A 22,500-nucleotide genomic window follows, 5' to 3' on the forward strand; every position below is an offset into this window, starting at 1 on the left:
CCCTTGATTCCACTATGATTATTGATCAATAGTAGAATAGAATAATCCCTTCATAGAAATAGGAGACATAATTTAGATGGATATAGTAAGTCTCGCTTGGGCTGCTTTAATGGTAGTCTTTACATTTTCTCTTTCACTAGTAGTATGGGGAAGGAGTGGACTCTAGGGATACTACTAATTGATTAAGTAATCAAATTGTTGTATCAATTCTTTTCATTAATGGATCATTTTGCATTAATCATTTTGTCAAACGTTATTCTTTAATCTTTTTCTTTAGTTTTGTTTCACTCCTGTAAGAAACTCTTGTATTGTAAGTTGTAATGTAAGAAAGAGCCATTATACCAATTCATAATTTCTACTAGAAATGACGAATGGTTAAAAAAAGTTCTATACATAAGAAAATTCGACTTTCTTCCACGGAACTATTCACGGCATATCACACATTTTCCATTTCCTTTTACTTTTTACTATAGTCTATTCTTAATATTATTTTTCTTTCCTTCCATGGATTCTTTGGTCAAGAATTGTCTTAGATTTTTTTATTTTGACCTGATTGAAATTAAGTGGATGCAATGAAAAAAGAAATTGAATTAGACTACTTAACTATTTCAATCTACTAATCTATTCTATGTAGATTCAAAGATAATATAATAGAAAGAATCTAAAGTGTCGTAGAAAAAACTATATGTAGTTCTTTCTACCACACTTTAAGATTCCAACCAGATCCTTTCATTTAAGACTTGGATTTTTTTTTATTTAATCCCTTTTTAATTTCTTCAATGATTAATTGGAATTCCAATTAATTATTTTGGCTGACTGTTTTTACATAAATAATAAGTAAAAAAGAAGTAGGAACTAGAATGAACAGTGCAGTAGCAATAAATGCGAGAATATTGACTTCCATAACCTCTTTATTTTTTATTTTCACAATAACTCGGGATGTAATCCCATGGAGAGGAAAAAGGGGTATCTTGTAAATTCAAGGGTAGGGCTTGCATTCTGATAATACTGAATCAATTCAATATTATGAATATCGGATCTATCAAATCAATTCATGGATGAGAGTTATATTTCACGGATGAGAGTTATATAGTATAACATAGGAAGATCCTCTATCCACACTAAGACCAAAATGGGTTTTTTGATTGGATTAGGAATTCCCTCTTTTTTAATCCTTTTCTACTTTTTCTTTTCTATATCTCTAACCCACGAGCTTTCTTAATCTTCTACTTTCTTAATCTTATACAATTTCCCTTCCTTTTTCTTATAGTTATACATACAATTATGTATGTATTATATGACCAACTTTCTATGGGTCACATAGACATCCAAATAAGCAGTAGAAGTGAGATGGGGAAAAGAGGTCTGAAATAAAAAGGGAATACGATTTATGTATGGATTCCGGTAAAATACCGGTACTCTATTCCATAAGAGTGGAATAGGAAATTAAGATGAGGATGGTATCATCATAAAGAAAGATAGAGTAATATAATATCCTAAATTCTACTAATCCACATATCGTATGTGTGTCTTTCTTTATCTTTATCGATCGGGAGTAGTGAAAAAAAATTCCTATATGCCTTCCCTCCCTCTTTAATGAGGGATGCAAAATAAAAAAGTGAAGTAAGGGTGCCCTGTGGGTATTTGATCTTGCTCCCTGCCCCTTTTTTTCATGGAAAAAGGAAATATCAATTTCTCCATTCATTGAACCCTAGTTCGGGACTGACGGGGCTCGAACCCGCAGCTTCCGCCTTGACAGGGCGGTGCTCTGACCAATTGAACTACAATCCCGCGGGGTGTATGGCATACCCATTCTTAAATAGAACCATAAGAAGATTCGATTCGTCTTTCGTACTCTAAGAAATAGACGAATCATATACTACATACCCACATATTATATTATACGTGGGTATAGTGAGAGTGACATAACTAGTATGTCGTGATTTTTTATCACTAAAAATGGATAATAATCCAGCCTTCAATAAGAAAAACTCTTTTGTTTGTAAGAAAGGAATGAGAGAGATATGGATTAGAAAAAAAAAATTTCCCTTTTTTCTTTATCTTTTATTTCTATAGATCAGACATTTTATTTTATGGAAGAAAAACAAAAGGATTTAGTTCATACTCACGAAGCCCTAGATTTTTGGTTTGGGCCGAGCTGGATTTGAACCAGCGTAGACATTGTCAACGAATTTACAGTCCGTCCCCATTAACCACTCGGGCATCGACCCAGGAAAGAATTTATTCTAGGGTTTTTGCTAATCTATGATTAACCTCCTTTCATAATACTCCCTACCCCCAGGGGAAGTCGAATCCCCGCTGCCTCCTTGAAAGAGAGATGTCCTGAACCACTAGACGATAGGGGCATCACTAGACGATAGGGCCATATACAACCGCTCGTGATTATACTATAATCATAGTATGAGCAGTTTTTTGGAATTGTCAATATACTCGAAAAAGTATAAATAGATCCAAAGCAAAGAGTTTTTCCAACTTTTCTGTTATGTTTTCATCTAGGATTTTTTTTTAGTTGATCGTTATAGATTAATTCTCCGTGCTTCATTTAGTGTTCAGACCAAAAAATGCATCCATCCCGCACTAAGTCATAAAATTCTCTAAAAATATAGAGAAAGTTTCAAAAACAAAGAACAAAAGTGAATCAATTTAGTAGAAAAGTACTCTATCAGATTCGAACCAACGACTTACGTCTTAGCACGAGATTACTCTACCACTAATTTAAAAAGCCCTTTATCGGATTTGAACCGATGACTTATGCCTTACCATGGCATTACTCTACCACTGAGTTAAAAGGGCTTTTTATTTAATTCAAAAATTAGCCACTTGGATTTCCCATTATGGGTCTACTGCATAATGTACATATTATATATATAATATATAGAGATAGAGAGAGAGACATTATGTAGAGATTGTATATGTATATATCGATATCTTGAGAGCTCAAAATAAAATTAATAAAAAAAAAACATACCCTACATAACATATCCAACTCTTCTTGGTTCAGGGTTTTCCGTTTCCGAAGACTAGTAAAATAGGCGGATTCTGGAACCCCAAGGATTCAACGGTATATGGATATGGAAAATATAAGATTTCCGATCCTAGCGGGAAAAGGCGGGGAACAGATACCCAATAGGATATAGGATCCTTGGGAGGAACTTTTTGGTAATGGCCTTGATCCTCTATGCTATTTTTTTATGTGTTCTTAGTTCTATTGAACTTTTTTCATTCTTTTAAACAAGAATCTAATAAACTAGAATTGAGTCAGTGGAAAAAAAGGAGAGAGAGGAAAGTGTTAAATGGAGAGAGTCGACTAATCAGAGACTTTTTAGGATCTTCTTTACATCAGGTAAATCTGTCGGCCCTGTCCGTTTTTTTCTTTAAGTTACGACTCTTTGCTGCTTACTTCTATCAAGCCATAGGGAAAGTCTATGATGAATTTGGAAAACTCATCTCACTCTTACTCTATGGCTCGGACTTAATGGGGGAAGAAAACATCTTCCATAATTTCTTTTTTGTTCAATTCTGGACAAAAAAGAAAAGGAAAAAGGAATTTATAGGGGACAGTGTTACCCCTATATCCCCTAGTTTATATTGTAGGAATAATAAAACAATTTAGCAGTCTGACACACTTACGTCCCTTGCAAAGTAAATAATTATTATTGTAGTCGTAACCGTAGAATAGGATCCTAATCAAAATAAATACATTTGGTTCAGGCGCTATTAGCATGGTAAGAAAAGATTTTTTTTACAGGACCAGAGGGGCTATCTAAATCCTAAAGTAAAGGCGAGCGATCGAAGTAGAAGTACCAACGGCTCAGTGTCATGAACCTTCTCCATCTGATTCAATAAGGGGGAATTAGCCCTTCTTGTCAAATGGCTATCCTTGACAAAGGGTACCATTTATACCATAATCTACAATGTAGCGGGTATAGTTTAGTGGTAAAAGTGTGATTCGTTCTATATAATAACTGAATTTGAAATGATATACTTAAGGCATCCTTAAGTTTTTTATTTTTATATTCCGATGAAAACTTTAGTTCTTATAAAGGATTAAATCCTTTTCCTCTCAATAGCATATTGAGGAAGAATATACATTCTGGCGATTTGTATCCAAAGACTAATTTAAATTGCATCCAAAATAAAAAATAGGATTATGAGTACAGAGTCGCGAAGCATAATTTTGCATTGGATTAAGTATTCCAATTTTGAAAATATGAGTAAAGGATCTATGGATGAAGATACAAAAAAGTTGATTTCCAATCGTAACTAAATCTTCTTAAAATAAGGAATAAGGAAGCCAAATAGCTAAAAAAACGATAGTTTTGGTTTACTAGAACCATCCGCATATTGTTTAAGCTCGGTGGAAACCCAATTCTTTTCCTCAGGATCTCTTGAATGAAATTAGGGAACGAAGTAAGTAGATTAGATGGATTTAGATAGAATTTCTATCTCCTACTCTATAAGGATCATCTAGAAAGCGGAGAGCTTTGGTTCCATTCAAATAGAAAAGCTGACATAGATGTTAAGTGGTGAGAATATCCATAAAGGAGCCGAATGAAATCAAAATTTCATGTTCGGTTTTGAATTAGAGACGTTAAAAATAATCAAACCAACGTCGACTATAACCCCTAGCCTTCCAAGCTAACGATGCGGGTTCGATTCCCGCTACCCGCTCCATTCTGTATAAAAGGAGTATTCTCTTTGTCTAGACATGTTAGAGGCTTGTATTCAAGCCTTTTTTGTCCACCAGTTTCTGGTTACTCCAGAGCGGAGTAGAGCAGTTTGGTAGCTCACGAGGCTCATAACCTTGAGGTCACGGGTTCGATTCCCGTCTCCGCACTTAGCAGTCTGTATAAAAGGACTATTCTATTTCTCTAGATATGGTAGAGGGGGCGTATCCAACCCTTTTTTATTCATTAGTTCCCGGCCCTAGAGGGCAAAATTGAGCAGTTTGCGAAGTCACTTGCCTTCAAAAAAAGAAGGCGCAAGGCTTCTCCCTACCCTGCAGAAAATAAAAATGAAACGAAAGGGACAGTCTACCTCTCTCTTCCCTTTAAAAAAAAGTTTGCCCGTTGTTTGTCTCAGTTAATACCCAATTTTTGGAGCTCTGTTGGCGAGTTCTATTTCTGCCTCCGGAGCGCCCTCTTTTTTTGAGTGGGATGCAAAGGAAGGGTAAGATAGTAAGGGGATACGGGCACTAGACTAACACCTAATTAATACTTAATTTAATATAAGTAGTTAAACAGTTAACTAGACTAAACTTTTTATCATAGTACTTTGATAAATTAAGCGGGGCGAGCGGCGGGAATCGAACCCGTATCTTCTCCTTGGCAAGGAGATATTTTACCATTGAACTACGCTCGCTACGGTATATATTTTTATAGCGTATATCCGCCTGGGTCGACCTTCTATGTCTGGGTCGACCGTTTCATTTCATTTTCTATTATATTAGAGTTTTTCCTTTTTTTTATTATCTGTGAATGAATATTCTAATGGGAATGGAATTTCATAATACTGAAAGAGAAGAGCTAGCAATTCGGAACGCAAATTGCGTTTTAATACGTCTCACTATTCTAATTTTTTAGAAGAAATGGCCTTTATTATTTCTTTTTTATGGGGTTAATAAATATTAACCAAATTTAATTCAAGAAATGAGAGAATTCAGAATAGCTACGAGAAAGACTAGTCCAATCCATAACGATGTACCGGAAAATACAACATTTTTATTATTTGACCAACCATCAGGAGAAGCAAATACAAGGGGTACACTAATTACTAAGACTGAGGAAGTCGCAATTAATGCAAAAAACAGCTAATTGGAAAGCAATAGTCATATTTCTAATCCTCCAAGCTACCATCAAATAAAGTTGACTACATATTTGATCCCTCACTTAAACCAAAATTGTAAAAAAATACAAGAAGTAGGAGGGGTTTAATCATGAATCCATTGATTCTTCTCTTTAATTCAAATTTATTACTTAAACCGCTTTTTTATTTGGATATGGGGGTGAGAAGAGATTATTTACTCTTTATTTCACAAGCGGGTATAGCGGATCCTGTATCCGTGTATACAGTATACAGAGATATATCGAAAAGGAACTTGTATCTGATATCTTTCTAGAGGCTAATAAATCTTTTTATTTTTTATATGGCTATGTTCTATTTGTAGGAGTAAAATAAGGATTAGGCTGTGGAGAGATGGCTGAGTGGTTGATAGCTCCGGTCTTGAAAACCGGTTATAGTTCTAGGAACTATCGAGGGTTCGAATCCCTCTCTCTCCTTTTGCTTATTGAATACGTTTGTTTCTTTCATTTTTTTTTTTCTGTCCCTTATCTTTCTTTCATAAAAAGGAATGAATGGCTCGGCTAGATGGAATAACCGAGCCAGAACAGAAAAAAAGTAGAACAGGTATAAATAAGAAAATCTTAGTTAAGAGGGTTCATGTAAAGAACAGGTTCCAAATCACGATCGATTCCCTTTTCAAAACCTGCTGCAGCAGCTCGGGCTCTTCCTGCATGCCATAAATGGCCCACAAAAAAGAAGAATCCTAGAACAAAATGAGAAGTTGATAACCAACTTCTAGGAGAGACATAATTAACTGCATTGATCTCGGTAGCTACGCCACCCACGGAATTTAAAGAGCCTAAAGGAGCGTGGGTCATATATTCTGCTGAGCGTCGTTCTTGCCAAGGTTGTATGTCTTTTTTCAACCTACTCAAGTCCAAACCGTTGGGGCCCCTTAGAGGTTCTAACCATGGAGCACGAAGGTCCCAAAAAACGCATAGTTTCCCCTCCAAAGATAACCTCCCCAGGTTGGGGAACGCATTAGATATTTACCTAAACCTGTGGGTCCTTGAGCGGATCCCACATTAGCTCCAAGACGCTGGTCTCTAACTAGAAAAGTAAATGCTTGAGCTTGAGAAGCTTCTGGCCCGGTGGGTCCATAAAACTCACTCGGATAAGCTGTATTATTGAACCATACAAAACAACAAGCGATAAAACCAAAGACAGATAAAGCAGCTAAACTATAAGACAAGTAAGCTTCTCCAGACCATACAAATGCACGGCGAGCCCATGCGAAGGGTTTGGTTAAAATATGCCAAATTCCGCCAAATACACAAATAAAACCCAACCATACATGCCCACCAATTATATCTTCTAAATCATCTACACTAACAATCCACCCTTCTCCACCAAAAGGAGATTTTAGTAAATAACCAAATATAACACTGGGGCTAAGGGTCAAATTGGTAATTTTTCTTACATCTCCCCCCCCAGGGGCCCAGGTATCATATACACCGCCAAAATAAAGAGCCTTGAGTACTAGAAGAAAAGCACCTAGACCTAACAAAATTAAGTGAATACCCAAAATTGTAGTCATTTTATTTCTATCTTTCCAGACATAACCAAAGAATGGAAAAGATTCCTCAAGAGTCTCGGGTCCCAGAAGCGCGTGATAAATGCCACCGAAGCCTAAGACTGCGGAGGAAATTAGGTGAAGTACGCCAGATACAAAGTACGGAAAAGTATCTAGAACTTCCCCCCCTGGCCCTACTCCCCAACCTAGAGTAGCTAAGTGTGGAAGTAAAATCAACCCTTGTTCATACATGGGCTTTTCTGGTACGAAATGGGCCACTTCAAATAGGTTCATTGCTCCGGCCCAGAATACGATTAATCCGGCATGGGCTACATGAGCTCCAAGCAGTTTACCGGACAAATTGATAAGTCTGGCATTCCCAGCCCACCAAGCAAAGCCGGTGGTTTCTTGGTCACGACCCAGCTAAAACGAAAGTTCCATTAAAGAGCGTTTCCACGTGGTAGAACCCTCCTCAGGGAATATAAGATTTTCATGAGGCTGATCCTGAGCTGCCATCCACGCACGAATACCCTCGTTTAAAAGAATATTTTTGGTGTAGAAAGTCTCAAATTCAGGATCTTCCGCTGCACGGATTTCCTGGGAAACAAAGTCATAGGCACGTAAGTTCAGAGCCAAGCCAACTACGCCAATAGCACTCATCCATAAACCGGTGACGGGTACAAATAGCATAAAGAAATGTAACCAACGTTTATTGGAAAAAGCAACACCAAAGATTTGGGACCAAAAGCGGTTAGCAGTGACCATGGAATAAGTTTCTTCAGCTTGAGTTGGGTTAAAAGCACGGAAGGTATTTGCACCATCACCGTCCTCAAATAGAGTGTTTTCTACGGTCGCTCCATGAATAGCGCATAGCAGAGCCGCACCTAATACTCCGGCAACTCCCATCATATGAAATGGGTTTCAACGTCCAATTATGAAATCCTTGGAAGAAAAGGATGAATCGAAATATCGCTGCTACGCCAAAACTCGGCGCAAAGAACCAACCAGATTGCCCCAGTGGATAAATAAGGAATACAGAAACAAAAACAGCAATTGGACCAGAGAAATGAGATTGCATTATAAGGCCGCAATTGAACAGACCGAGCAAGTTCAAATTGGCGTAACATGAAACCTATTAGTGCAAAAGCCCCGTGGAGAGCTACAAAAGTCCATAGACCGCCTAATTGACACCAACGAGTAAAATCTCCTTGTGCTTCGGGCCCCCATAGTAGCAACAAAGAGTGTGCTAAACTATTGGCAGGGGTAGAAACTGCTGCGGTTAAGAAATTACAACCTTCCAAATAGGAACTAGCCAATCCATGGGTATACCAAGAAGTTACAAAAGTTGTCCCTGTAAACCAACCCCCTAAAGCGAAATAAGCACAAGGAAAGAGCAATAGGCCAGACCATCCTACAAAAACGAAACGGTCCCTTCGTAACCAGTCATCCATAGTATCAAATAGATCATTTTCTTCTTTAGGAATTCTACCAAGGGCTATAGTCATAGTGATCCTCCTATTCAATTACTTCAACCATTTCCGAGCACCTCATATCACTTTCCAAGGCATATGATAGTTTTATTATCTGTGGACGATTTCTTTGTCGTTCAATGCCCTTTTTCAATGGTCTCGAAGAGAGAAATTTCCCATTTTTATCTATGGAGTCACAGTCACAACCGAGGTCGTGGTAAATCCATGAATTTGATTCGATTTGTTTTTCTTATACTATTTGTTTTTCTTATACTATAGAAATAGAAATAAATTGTTTTTTCTTATACTATAGAAAGAAATAAACCTTTGAATTCAGCATTATTCCAAGACTCCTATTTCAAAGTCTATCTTTTAAGGGAAAAATGAAAATAAAAGTAACCCTTCTTTTCCCATTCCCCTCTCTATTGCATGGGTGGAAGAACTAAAATAGAGGATTCTGAAAAAAAAAATGGACCTTCGAAATCCAATTTTATGTGTAGCGCAAAGGAGTTGCGATTTCTTCTTATTCCTATAGAACATCTAGTAACAAGAATATGAAATCGTAAATAGCGAAAAATTCTTGTCTTGCGCGGTCTAAGTCTAAGGAAATAAAAAAAATTCGCTTATACAATTTCATCTACATCGAATTTATATATCAGAATAGCGGATAGAGGCATCATTAAAGGAGTCAGGTCTACTTACTTTATGCTTCTTTCCAATTTTATGGTGGATTTGATAAGAACCCTTTTTGCTTTCTTGATAAATAATCGACAAAAAAAGCGTTTTTTTTTATATAACCTGCTTGTTTTATTATAATTATAACAAGTCCTATATGGAAATGCCCGCTAAAGAGAAAATCTATTTGATTGTCTCTCGGCCAATATCGATTTTTAGAAAGAAAAAACAAGAATTTTTCTTCTTTTTTTATTAACATTAAGAAAAAAGAATATAATTAAAATGGAATTGGCAATATAATTTTTATAGACTTTTGAAAGAAAAAAAGGGGGTTTTTTGCAACCGTTATTTCTTATTTCTTGCCTATATCATATCACGGAAACCTTTCGCTTTGGAACGTGGAGAGATGGCTGAGTGGACTAAAGCGGCGGATTGCTAATCCGTTGTACAATTTTTTTGTACCGAGGGTTCGAATCCCTCTCTTTCCGCTCCTTGGATCATTTGGGACTTTCGAATTGGAAAGAATTCTGACCCCCGGATTTTTCTCATAGATAAATGTACGAAACAAATCCAATAAGAAAAAAAAAAAACTGAATTTTTACTCCTCGCGTCCAGGATTCCGTCCTGGGTCATTAGATAAGAATCCAAAGATAAAGAGTGAAACAAAGAATATCACTACTGTATAAACAAAAAGTTTGAGAGTAAGCATTACATAATCTCCAAGATTTTTTTTTAAGGAATAGATTACCAGTTTTTCCTTACCACACGGATCCACTAGGATGGTTTTTTTTTTTATACCTAAAAATGCAAAAAAGAATTCTTGAAAAAAATTGCAAGAATTCTTTTATAATAAGCACTCTTATCAATAGCAAAAATAGGGTTAGGTGGTTAGGTATTGTGTAGGTACCTTTAGGTACCTGCTCAACCTAGGTGCAGGGGAGTAGAAAGGCTGATCCAAATTTATTGCTGTAGCTACCCATTCAATGTAGAAGAATTTAAATTTTAGAATCGAAGGTTCATAATATAAAAAATATAAAACTTCTCGGCTTTTACCCATTTTTAAATTTTTTTTGGAATGAACACATCATTCAATTTGGCATACAGAGTACTAAAGATTTCATCGAAAAACTTACAGCAGCTTGCCAAACAAAGGCTAATAGAAAAAAAGAATAGAGGTATAACAGGCATAATATCCACGATTGGATTGAAAATAGCATAAGCTTCGGGTAATTTGGCAAAGAAAAAACTAGTAGGATAAAGAACAGAATTAAAACAGATACAGGTTAAACTAAGTATATTAGGCATAACAAGCATTTCATTCTTGTAGAGTAAATAATTGGATTTTTCTTGAGTTATTTTTTAAGGGAAAGAAGGAAAAGGCAGATTCAAAATCTTTTTTCTTCGGACTTTCCCAAAACACAAAATACCTCCTTGTATTTGCACTCTCAAATGAGAGTGGAATAAATTCGACTTTCATATAATATCTTAATAGAATTCCATGTAATGATCAATGGCATTTTTTTTGATTCTATATTATCCGCATGTGTAAGAATACTAGCAAGAGAATATCCCTCCTTTTTTATGTAATTGAAATGGTATTGACGAATAACAAATAAACATACTAGTGTTTATTAGTGTCGCATAAAACCCGAAATGGGGCGTGGCCAAGTGGTAAGGCAGCGGGTTTTGGTCCCGTTACTCGGAGGTTCGAATCCTTCCGTCCCAGATTGTTTCTGATGAAACAAACGGTGAAATCATATAGTATTCCGTACGAGACAAAAGTTTATTAAAGAGAATAATGATATCTTATTCTTTCTCAGAAAACATAATAAAGTCTTAAGTCCAGTCAAATTGACTATCTTTATTTTCATGAAAAAATGGGATCTATCAAGCACATTCAGGATATGCCTCTACTATAAAATAAAATCACTTAGTCATATTTTTTTCTTCCTTTTGGTATTCGAGTTGAAGAAGTACGAGAATTCTATAACTACCAAAAAACTTTCAATCTTTTCATTGGAATAGTTTATTTAGTTATTATAGTTAATTGTTTTTGGTACTGAAAAAATATATTACTACTAGAATTCTAATTCTAGTAATTAAATTAATTAAACTTTTTTGGAGGTTGATAGTTTATTTATTGAGGAAGAGTCAATCCTTCTTTTCTCACTTCAAGATTGATCATCTCGAGCCATCCGTTGAGGGTGGAAATTTAAGAATAAATAAGTTTTAAGCAAACTTGTTTAGTCGTCTTTTTCAAACTATGTTTCATTCATATGATAGAATTTTAATATGGGTTTAAATAAATTGGATCTTGGCGGAGGCTTCCCGGATAAATACTTACTTTCTTTTATCCATATTGCTCCATAGATAGCAAGTTTTAATTAGTATAAAAAAACTAAACCAATGACTATTCATGATTCCATCCATATTGGATCAATTCTCTATACCACTTTGCAATGAAAAGAGGAATGTTTGTTATGGTAAAAACTTCGTTTAAAACGATGTGGTAGAAAGCAACGTGCGACTTGAAGGACATGATCGATTGTGGATTTTTCTATCCATCATTTTCCATAGTAATGAAAATGCTCTTGGCTCGACATAGCCTGTTCTATTCGTTCCGAACCAAATTTGCGCTGGGTTTAAGTAACATAGTACACGATGGAGCTCGAGAGGACAGAATTTTTTTTATCAAGGGAAAGAATCTAGGGTTAGTGAAAACTAATAAATTAGGCCAACTTTGTCAGTCTATCCTTAATATAGAAATAAATCGAAAGGTTAAAATAAGAATAAAGTCCAATAAAAGTATATCAGAATCAATCCCTCTTATTAGATTTCTATAGAAGAGATAAATGCTTTATCGAAGGAAATAAGAAAAAAGGGTATGTTGCTACTCTTTTGAAAGAAAAAAAATAGGAATTCCCGAAGTAATGTCTAAACCCAAGGATTTCACAAATCAAAGATAAAGGATTCCAGAACAAGTAAACACAATTTTCAATTGTCTCAACAACAGAGTTGGATCAGAATAAGGAATAAAAGTCAATTCGTTCGAAATGAGACAAAGAAAAGAGTTTAAAGACGACTCAAAAATTTTGGAAGGATTTTGCCTTCGAAGTTTGTCAGGCAAAATTAGCCCACTTGAGTCATGAGTATAAATGAAATTTGTTTTTTCTGTAAGGAAATTAATGCACGTCATAGTCTAATTTCTATATTATCGACAGAAATTCGAATCATTTTCTCGAGCCGTATGAGGAGAAAACCTCCTATACGTTTCTAGGGGGGGGCGTTGTTTATCTACATCTATCCCAATAAGCTGTCTATCGAATCGTTGCAATTGATGTTCGATCTCGAAGAGAAGGAAGAGATCTTCAAAAAGTAGGTTTTTATGATCCGATAAAGAATCAAACTTGTTTAAATGTTCCAGCTATTCTCTATTTCCTTGAAAAGGGTGCTCAACACAACAAGAACTGTTTATGATATTTTAAGGAAGGCGGAATTCTTTAAAGAAAAAGAAAGAACTTTGAGTTAATTGAAGAACTAAATGAATCAAAAAGTAGGATAGGAGAAGATTATTAGTATTCCTAGTTGTCTAATTATTTAGACACAATTTACCTCTTTTTTAATCCTATTTGGATTTATATTATATCGTGCCAATTCAACATAAGCCCCTATTTTATTTACTTTTTCTATCTAATTTGTTTTCTTACCATTGTATTTCCATTGACAAAGGTCTATTGAACAAATAGAATTTGTAGATAGATGGGTCTCTTTATCCTCACTCCATATTCAATTTTTCCGCCTACACTTCGCTCAAATGATAAGGGTGTTCCTCTTGCATGTATTCTCATACAATATAATATATATTTTTTTTTAATAAAAATCGCTAAAAATAAGGAGAATTTGGCCATCGTGATTAGGGTCGCTCTTTTTTTAACTTTACTTTAGTGGAATTTAACCGGACCTGTTCGTTTTGGCATTTGAGTGTTTTTCATGGTCGATAAAAAAATCTTTTGATGTCTTGCTAGTTCAATGTTTTGACAGAAGCGCGCGGTGTAATTCCATTGATTTTTGGATTTCGATCGTATCTAAGATCCTTTTTTTATCTGGGTTGCTAACTCAATGGTAGAGTACTCGGCTTTTAAGTGCGACTATGATCTTTTACACATTTGGATGAAACAACAAATTCGTCCAGACTCTTGGTAGAGTCTAGAAGACCACGACTGATCCTCAAAGGTAATGAATGGAAAAAATAGCATGTCGTAATAAAATCAATCTTTTTTGAATGGAATCCAAAATTACGATTTTCTGGGTCTAATGAATAAATGGATAGAGCCTGGCTCCAATTCTGGTAAAATAAAAAGCAACGAGCTGAACTTCCTAATTGGAATGATTCCCCGCTCTAATTAGACGTTAAAAATAGATTAGTGCCGGATGCGGGGAAAGGTTGGGTTTTCCTATGAGTGGACCCTTTATTTTTTCTTTTTTTTTTAGAAATCCTAATTATTCTTGATTATGGATTGAATAAGGGATGTTATGGATTGAATGTGTAAAAGAAGCAGTATATTGATAAAGAGGCTGTATTCCAAAGTCAAAAGAGCGATTGGCCTGCAAAAATAAAAAACTTGTTCTGTTCTTTTTTTTTAATTAGAACAAACATAAACTAATTGGGTAGAAAAGGAGCAGAAAAAGATCTGTGGATTAGACTCCCTTTCTTTCCAGGGTTTGTATTAAAAATGCAACACCCTGTTCTGACCATATTGCACTATGTATCATCATTCGATAAACCGAGAAATGCTTCTTCTCTCTGATTCAAGTAGAAATACAAATGGAAAAATTCGAAGGGTATTCAGAAAAACATAAATCTCGTCAACAATACTTTGTCTACCCACTTCTCTTTCAGGAATATATTTATGCATTTGCCCACCATTATGGATTAAATGGTTCTGAACCTGTGGAAATAGTTGTTAGTTGTAATAACAAGAAATTTAGTTCACTACTTGTGAAACGTTTAATTATTCGAATGTATCAGCAGAATTTTTTGGATAACTCGGTTAATCATCCTAACCAAGATCGATTATTGGATTACAAAAATTATTTTTATTCTGAGTTTTATTCTCAGATTCTATCTGAAGGGTTTGCGATCGTTGTGGAAATCCCATTCTCGCTACGGGAATTATTTTGTCCGAAAGAAAAAGAAATACCAAAGTTTCAGAATTTACGCTCTATTCATTCAATATTTCCCTTTTTAGAAGACAAATTTTTGCATTTGGATTATCTATCACATATAGAAATACCCTATCCTATCCATTTGGAAATCCTGGTTCAACTCCTTCAATACCGTATCCAAGATGTTCCATCTTTGCATTTATTGCGATTCTTTCTCAACTATTATTCGAATTGGAATAGTTTTATTACTTCAATGAAATCCATTTTTTATTTTCAAAAAGAAAATAAAAGACTGTTTCGATTCCTATATAACTCTTATGTATCAGGAATATGAATTTTTTTTGTTGTTTCTTCGTAAACAATCTTCTTGCTTACCATTAGCATCTTCTGGAACTTTTCTGGAACGAATCCACTTTTCTAGGAAGATTGAACATTTTGGGATAATGTACCCTGGTTTTTCTCGGAAAACCCTATGGTTCTTTATGGATCCTCTTATGCATTATGTTCGATATCAAGGAAAGGCAATTCTTGCATCAAAAGGCACTTTTTTTTTGAAGAAGAAATGGAAATGCTACCTTATCAATTTCTGGCAATATTATTTCTGTTTTTGGACTCAGCCGCGAAGAATCCATATAAACCAATTAGCAAACTCTTGCTTCGATTTTATGGGGTACCTTTCAAGTGTACCAAAAAGTTCTTTGTTAGTAAGGAATCAAATGCTGGAGAAGTCATTTCTAATAGATACTCGAATGAAAAAAATTCGATACCATAGTCCCCGCTACTCTCCTCATAGGATACTTATCAAAAGCTCAATTTTGTACTGGATCGGGGCATCCTATTAGTAAACCCATTTGGACAGATTTATCAGATTGGGATATTCTTGATCGATTTGGTCGGATATGTAGAAATCTTTTTCATTATCATAGTGGATCTTCGAAAAACGGACTTTGTATCGACTAAAGTATATACTTCGACTTTCATGCGCTAGAACTTTAGCTCGGAAACATAAAAGCACGGTACGAACTTTTATGCAACGATTGGGTTCGGCATTTTTTAGAAGAATTTTTTATGGAAGAAGAGCAAGTTTTTTCTTTGATGTTCACCAAAACAACTCTTTTTTCTTTCTGTGGATCACACACTGAGCGTATTTGGTATTTGGATATTATACGTATCAATGACCTGGTCAACCCTCTTAATTAATCATTAGACGAAATTAAGAAACAGGAAAGGGTTGATAAATGATCAAGAAAAAACTTTTCTATTTTTCATTCTGAAATGTTCTTTTTATTATAATAAAGAGTAGGTGAATCAAGTTACTAATTAAAAAAATTAGTAGAACTTCCTCTTTGGAATAGAAATTGGCTATTTCTACATAGGGAAAGTCGTGTGCAATGAAAAATGCAAGCACGATTTGGGGAGGGATTTTTCTCTATTGTAACAAGGAAGAATTATCTACTCCATCCGACTAGTTCCGGGTTCGAGTCCCGGGCAACCCATATAGAAAAGACTCATCAAAGTTAAAAACTTTGACTCACTTCATTTACAAATACAAAATTATTGGTTTGGTTAATTAGTTATATGGATAGCTAATCTTTGGGCTGACTTGGTTGACATTGGTATATAGTCTATGTATACTGTTAAATAACAAGCCTTCTATTATCTATATTCTAGTTAATACGTGTGCTTGGGAGTCCTTGCAATTTGAATAAACCAAGATCTTACCATGACTGCAATTTTAGAGAGACGCGAAAGTACAAGCCTGTGGGGTCGCTTCTGCAACTGGATAACTAGCACTGAAAATCGTCTTTACATCGGATGGTTCGGTGTTTTGATGATCCCTACCTTATTGACCGCAACTTCTGTATTTATTATCGCCTTCATCGCTGCCCCTCCAGTAGATATTGATGGTATTCGTGAGCCTGTTTCTGGTTCTTTACTTTATGGAAACAATATTATCTCTGGTGCTATTATCCCTACTTCTGCGGCGATCGGATTGCACTTTTACCCAATTGGGAAGCTGCATCTGTTGATGAGTGGTTATACAATGGTGGTCCTTATGAGCTAATTGTTCTACACTTCTTACTTGGTGTAGCTTGTTATATGGGTCGTGAGTGGGAACTTAGTTTCCGTCTGGGTATGCGTCCTTGGATTGCTGTTGCATATTCAGCTCCTGTTGCAGCTGCTACTGCTGTTTTCTTGATTTACCCTATTGGTCAAGGAAGCTTTTCTGATGGTATGCCTTTAGGAATCTCTGGTACTTTCAACTTTATGATTGTATTCCAGGCAGAGCACAACATCCTTATGCATCCATTCCACATGTTAGGTGTAGCTGGTGTATTCGGCGGTTCCCTATTCAGTGCTATGCATGGTTCCTTGGTAACCTCTAGTTTGATCAGGGAAACTACTGAAAATGAATCTGCTAATGAGGGTTACAAATTTGGTCAAGAGGAAGAAACTTATAATATTGTGGCTGCTCATGGTTATTTTGGCCGATTAATCTTCCAATATGCTAGTTTCAACAACTCTCGTTCTTACACTTCTTCTTGGCTGCTTGGCCTGTAGTAGGAATCTGGTTCACTGCTTTAGGTATTAGTACTATGGCTTTCAACCTAAATGGTTTCAATTTCAACCAATCTGTAGTTGATAGTCAAGGTCGCGTTATTAATACTTGGGCTGATATCATCAACCGTGCTAACCTTGGTATGGAAGTAATGCACGAACGTAATGCTCACAACTTCCCTCTAGACTTAGCTGCTGTTGAAGTTCCATCTATTAATGGATAAGGTTTTTCTGCTAACATATAAGAAATTTTTGAAGAAAGAAAAGACAGAAATACCCAATATCTTGTTCTAGCAAGATATTGGGTATTTCTGTCTTTATTTTGAATCTTTTTTTTCTTCTTAATCTTTCTATTCAGAATTCAGTTAACGACGAGATTTAGTATCCTTTCTTGCATTTTCATAACTCGTGAAATGCCGAGTAGGCACGAATTCCCCCAATTTGCGACCTACCATAGGATTTGTTATGTAAATAGGTATATGTTCCTTTCCATTATGAATCGCGATTGTATGGCCAACCATTGTGGGTAGAATGCTAGATGCCCGGGACCACGTTACTATTGTTTCTTTCTCCTCCTTCATATTGACCTTTTCTATCTTTGCCAATAAATGATGAGCTACAAAAGGATTCGTTTTTTTTCGTGTCACAGCTGATTACTCCTTTTTTCCTTTTTAAAGAGTGGCATTCTATGTCCAATATCTCGATCGAAGTACGGAGGTCAGAATAAATAGAATAATGATCAATGGAAAAAAGCAAAAAATCCTTTAGCTGGATAAGGGGCGGATGTAGCCAAGTGGATCAAGGCAGTGGATTGTGAATCCACCATGCGCGGGTTCAATTCCCGTCGTTCGCCCATCGCATTATTGCAAATTCCAAAAATGCAATTTTCCATATTCCTAGTTACGTATTTACTTACGGCGACGAAGAATAAAACTATCGCTATATTTTTTCCTTTTCCTAGTTCTTCTTCCAAGCGCAGGATAACCCCAAGGGGTTGTGGGTTTTTTTCTACCAATGGGAGCTTTCCCTTCACCGCCCCCATGGGGGTGGTCCACAGGGTTCATAACTACCCCTCTTACTACGGGGCGTTTACCTAGCCAACACTTAGATCCGGCTCTACCCAAACTTTTTTGGTTCACCCCAACATTACCCACTTGTCCGACTGTTGCTAAGCAGTTTTGGGATACTAAACGGACCTCCCCAGATGGTAATCTTAAAGTGGCCGATTTACCCTCTTTTGCAATGAGTTTCGCTACAGCACCTGCTGCTCTAGCTAATTGCCCACCCCTTCCACGTGTGATTTCTATGTTATGCATGGCCGTGCCTAAGGGCATATCGGTTGAAGTAGATTCTTCTTTTCTCTCAAAAAACCCCTTCCCAAACTGTACAAGCTTCTTCCAAAGCATACGGCTTTCTAGATGTATATGACGATCTCTAGACAGATGGATCTTATATGAATCATATGATGAAGTACCACATGAGTGGATATATAGGAAAGGAATCCAAATCTGCCGAATCGCTCATGTTATGATCTTCTACATCCTAGGTCTCTGCGTTCCGTCATCTGGCTTATGTTCTTCATGTAGCATTCAGATCGAATGACTCTATGAAATTACGTCGATACTTCCACATATTATGGGTAACGTAGGAGACATCCCTATTTTCCCCCGGGGGTCTTAATTACCACTGCTTAGCTTTCAATTTGCCTCTGACCATCAAATTAAATGTGAATAACCCGTCCTCCTCTCTTTGAAACAAGGGGCGCTTCCGGTTCTGTGCGTGCTTCAAACAATTTTGTCTTCTCCATATTACCATATCTCTAGAGCCAATAATTTTCTATGAGGAACTACTGAACTCAATCACTTGCTGCCGTTACTCAACAGTTTTCTGTTGAGGTCTATCCCGTAGAGGTAGTCAAATTGGATCAGTGATCGATTTCTAGGTTTCGTCGTAAACCTAATTGGTTACTTCCAATTACGTAAATCAATAGTTCAAACCGCACTCAAAGGTAGGGCATTTCCCATTGATATAGGAACTTTTGTACCAGAAACAATAGTATCTCCAATTATAGCCCCTCTGGGATGTAAAATATATCTCTTCTCACCATCCCCATAGTGTATGAGACAAATGTATGCATTTCGATTAGGGTCGTATTCTATGGTTACGATTCTACCAGATATGTCTTTTTGATTCCGTCGAAAATCTATTTTACGGTATAGGCGCTTATGACCTCCCCCTCTATGCCTTGCGGTAATGATTCCTCTGGAATTACGACCTTTACCACAACGGTGCCGTCCATGGATCAAATTATTTCGTGGATTGGATTTCACTTGCCTGTCTACGGTTCCCTTGCGTGTGCTCGGGATAGGTGTTTTGTATAAATGTTTCGCCGTATTATTAAGTATTCTCCTTTAGTTTTTTTCTCTATCTAGAAGTGGAATAGAATAACCCGGTTGAAGGGTAATGATCATACGTCTGTAATGCATTGTATGGCCCAGAATAGGTCCTATTCTTCTACCTTTTCCAGGTAGTCGATGGCTATTCACAGCTACCACCTTAACACCAAAGAAGAGTTCGACCCAATGCTTTATTTCTGTCTTAGTGAATCCCGATTCGACATTAAAAGTATATTGATTCTTTCCCAATAAACGAAGACTTTTTTCTGTAAATACTGCGTATTTGATTCCATCCATAAATCGACTTTCCCTCCTATGCTCTGAGTTCCAGTATCGATAAGAATTCGAGTTCTTATTGTTCTTATGTTATGGTATGAATATACCATACCAATTCGTTATGTATGGATGATGGATGAGATTCCATGGATAGAGAGCCAGTTCCAATAGACTTATGGAATGTTCCCGTTCGTGTGCATCCAGCAGGAATTGAACCCGCAAATTTACCAATTATGAGTTGGGCGCTTTAACCATTCAGCCATGGATGCTTAACAGGGATCATCGTACATCGTAAATAACCAATTTTCATATAGAAAGACATATCATAGAAAAATGAAATCGAAAATATTCCGAGATGGCAAATATTCGGAGATGACTATGAAAACACCTCTCTGGATCCTCGAATTGAAAGAGAGATTGAGAGGGATCAAGAATCCTAATTCTCGCTATTTGGAATGGATCCAATTCTATTGAGTCTGACTCATAGTGATCATTTCTCTTTAGCAAAGAATGACCTTGGTTATCAAAGGATTGAACAACCGGGATCCATTTACTTATGATACCTAGTTGGCATTGATAACAAGGATCTAATGAATTATGAGTTTAATAGATCCTCTTTAGCAGAAAGACGTATATTCCTTGCTCATTATCAGACAATCACTTATTCCCAAACCTCGTGTGGGACTAATCGTTTTCATTTACCATCTCATGGAAAACCCTTTTCGTTCCGCTTAGCCCTATCGGGTATTTTAGTGATAGGTTCTGTAGGAACTGGACGATCCTATTTGGTCAAATACCTAACGAAAAATTACGATTTTCCTTTCATTAAGGTACGAGGGCTTCTTATTCCACAAGAACGAAAGCACCTTTTCATTCTTTCATATACTAGGGGTTTTTACTTGGAAAAGACAATGTTCCATACTAAAGGATTCGGGTCCATAACCACGAGTTCCAGTGCACTAGATCTTGTAGCACTTAGCAACGAAGCCCTATCCATTAGTATTCCACATAAGAAATCCATTCTAGAAAAAAATACAATTAGATTAGCTCTTCATAGACAAACTTGGGGTTTGCGAGCCAAGGTAAGATCGGCTCGGGATCATGGGACCCTTTTCTATCAGATAGGAGGGGCTCTTGTACAAAATAGACTTACTAAGTAATAACCCCATAGAATCTATCTATATAAAGATAAAGAGGCAATCGTGTCAGGAAGCGGGTTTTTCTTTGGCCAAAAGGTACTTCGAACTTGGAACGAGCATGAAGAGATTAACGAGACTTCTTTCTCTTTTGAGTTTTTCTGGCGGACCTGCCGCGCAAGATCTTTGGTCTTCCCCTGGAACCGATGAAAAAAAGTGGATCGCTTCTTATGTACTCGCTCAGAATGATTCTTCTCTATCTATAGTTCATGGCCTATTAGAAGTAGAAGGTGCTCTGGTGCAATCCTTACCGACAGAAAAAGATTGCAGTCAGGTTGATAATAGTCGAGTGACATTACTTCGTCGGTCCGAACTAAGGAATCTGTTAGAAATGTTTTGAAATGGATATTGTTCTCTCTTTGATCAGGGATTGCTATATGAAAAGAAGTGGAGTTTGAAAAAGGGAACGGAATGCTCAAACCGGAACTGCTAGAGGAACGAATTTTCAATAGCATAACTTGGGCTCCTAGAATATGGCGCCCTTGGGACAATCTATTTGATTGCAGGGTTTTGTTCCGAAGCAAAGATATCCGCGGAGGCCGGTTCGTTCGTCCTATTCTGATATTCAGGACCAAGAGGTACTGGATTCTCTTTCGGATAGGCCCTGAAAGGAGAAGAAAGGCTGAAATGCCAACGGACCTCTGTCTATTCTCTAATTCACCCGATCCGATAGTACCCGTTTTTGGAACGTCCAGTGCCAAAGTCACTGAATGGGTAAGTCACCAATCCAATCCCTTTGACAAATCGGATGTCATATTAGATATCATATTCTATATATATAGAAATATCATAGATAGAATAGACATATAGAATTTTTGGTCGGCAAATTCGAAGGAATCATTGAGTGAAAAAGGAGCAAAGAATGACAAAAGACGAGACTCTACTAGTCTTCACTCTTGTGGTTTCCTCTTCCTCGGTTTCTGTTTTCTTATTCGGGATCTTGCTTTTCATGGTTCTCATCTCTGCAACTCGCGATTTTCGCGAGAGAACCAAATCCAAGTTGGTGAAGATCATGATTTGGGCTGGCACGGGGATCGTTTGATCGATTTCCTTGATTTGATCGCTACTTAATGGGCGTGCGCTCAAAGGATACAAACAGGGATTCGCAAACAAAAAGGGGAATTCGTAGTCACTTTTTCCTGTCGCGTAAAAAAAAAGTCTTTACGCGAGAGCAATAGAGGTTGGGATACATCTATCTCTTCTGAGCAACCTCTTTTGGATTCTTAAGACCACCCTTGCAGTAGGATACCATCTGCTTTGGGTTCTTTATTATCTCCTTCGAGGGATTTTTAGGATCGTTCAGGCTATATATATTTAGTCTATTTTGGCTTTTACTGTCTACTTTTCTCAGGGAGATGGTTAAGGACCTCAGAAGATAGAGGAGAGCG

The 22,500-nt window shown here is 36.6% G+C and overlaps 5 non-coding genes across 5 annotated transcripts; 2 read left to right on the plus strand and 3 right to left on the minus strand.

The window, feature by feature from the left end:
* Window positions 1-2,149: 2,149 nt before the first annotated feature.
* TRNAY-GUA (transfer RNA tyrosine (anticodon GUA)) lies at window positions 2,150-2,231 on the minus strand. Its single transcript has one exon. It is a non-coding gene; the product is annotated as a tRNA-Tyr (tRNA).
* Window positions 2,232-2,742: 511 nt separating this feature from the next.
* On the minus strand, window positions 2,743-2,814 carry TRNAT-GGU (transfer RNA threonine (anticodon GGU)). Its single transcript has one exon. It is a non-coding gene; the product is annotated as a tRNA-Thr (tRNA).
* A 2,497-nt stretch (window positions 2,815-5,311) lies between these two features.
* Window positions 5,312-5,382, minus strand: TRNAG-GCC (transfer RNA glycine (anticodon GCC)). The gene has a single exon. It is a non-coding gene; the product is annotated as a tRNA-Gly (tRNA).
* Window positions 5,383-6,210: 828 nt separating this feature from the next.
* Window positions 6,211-6,299, plus strand: TRNAS-UGA (transfer RNA serine (anticodon UGA)). The gene has a single exon. It is a non-coding gene; the product is annotated as a tRNA-Ser (tRNA).
* Window positions 6,300-9,919: 3,620 nt separating this feature from the next.
* TRNAS-GCU (transfer RNA serine (anticodon GCU)) lies at window positions 9,920-10,007 on the plus strand. Its single transcript has one exon. It is a non-coding gene; the product is annotated as a tRNA-Ser (tRNA).
* Window positions 10,008-22,500: the final 12,493 nt, after the last annotated feature.

The sequence above is a fragment of the Aegilops tauschii genome, unplaced genomic scaffold (genome assembly GCF_002575655.3).
Source record: "Aegilops tauschii subsp. strangulata cultivar AL8/78 unplaced genomic scaffold, Aet v6.0 ptg000888l_obj, whole genome shotgun sequence".
NCBI classification, from domain to species: domain Eukaryota; kingdom Viridiplantae; phylum Streptophyta; class Magnoliopsida; order Poales; family Poaceae; genus Aegilops; species Aegilops tauschii.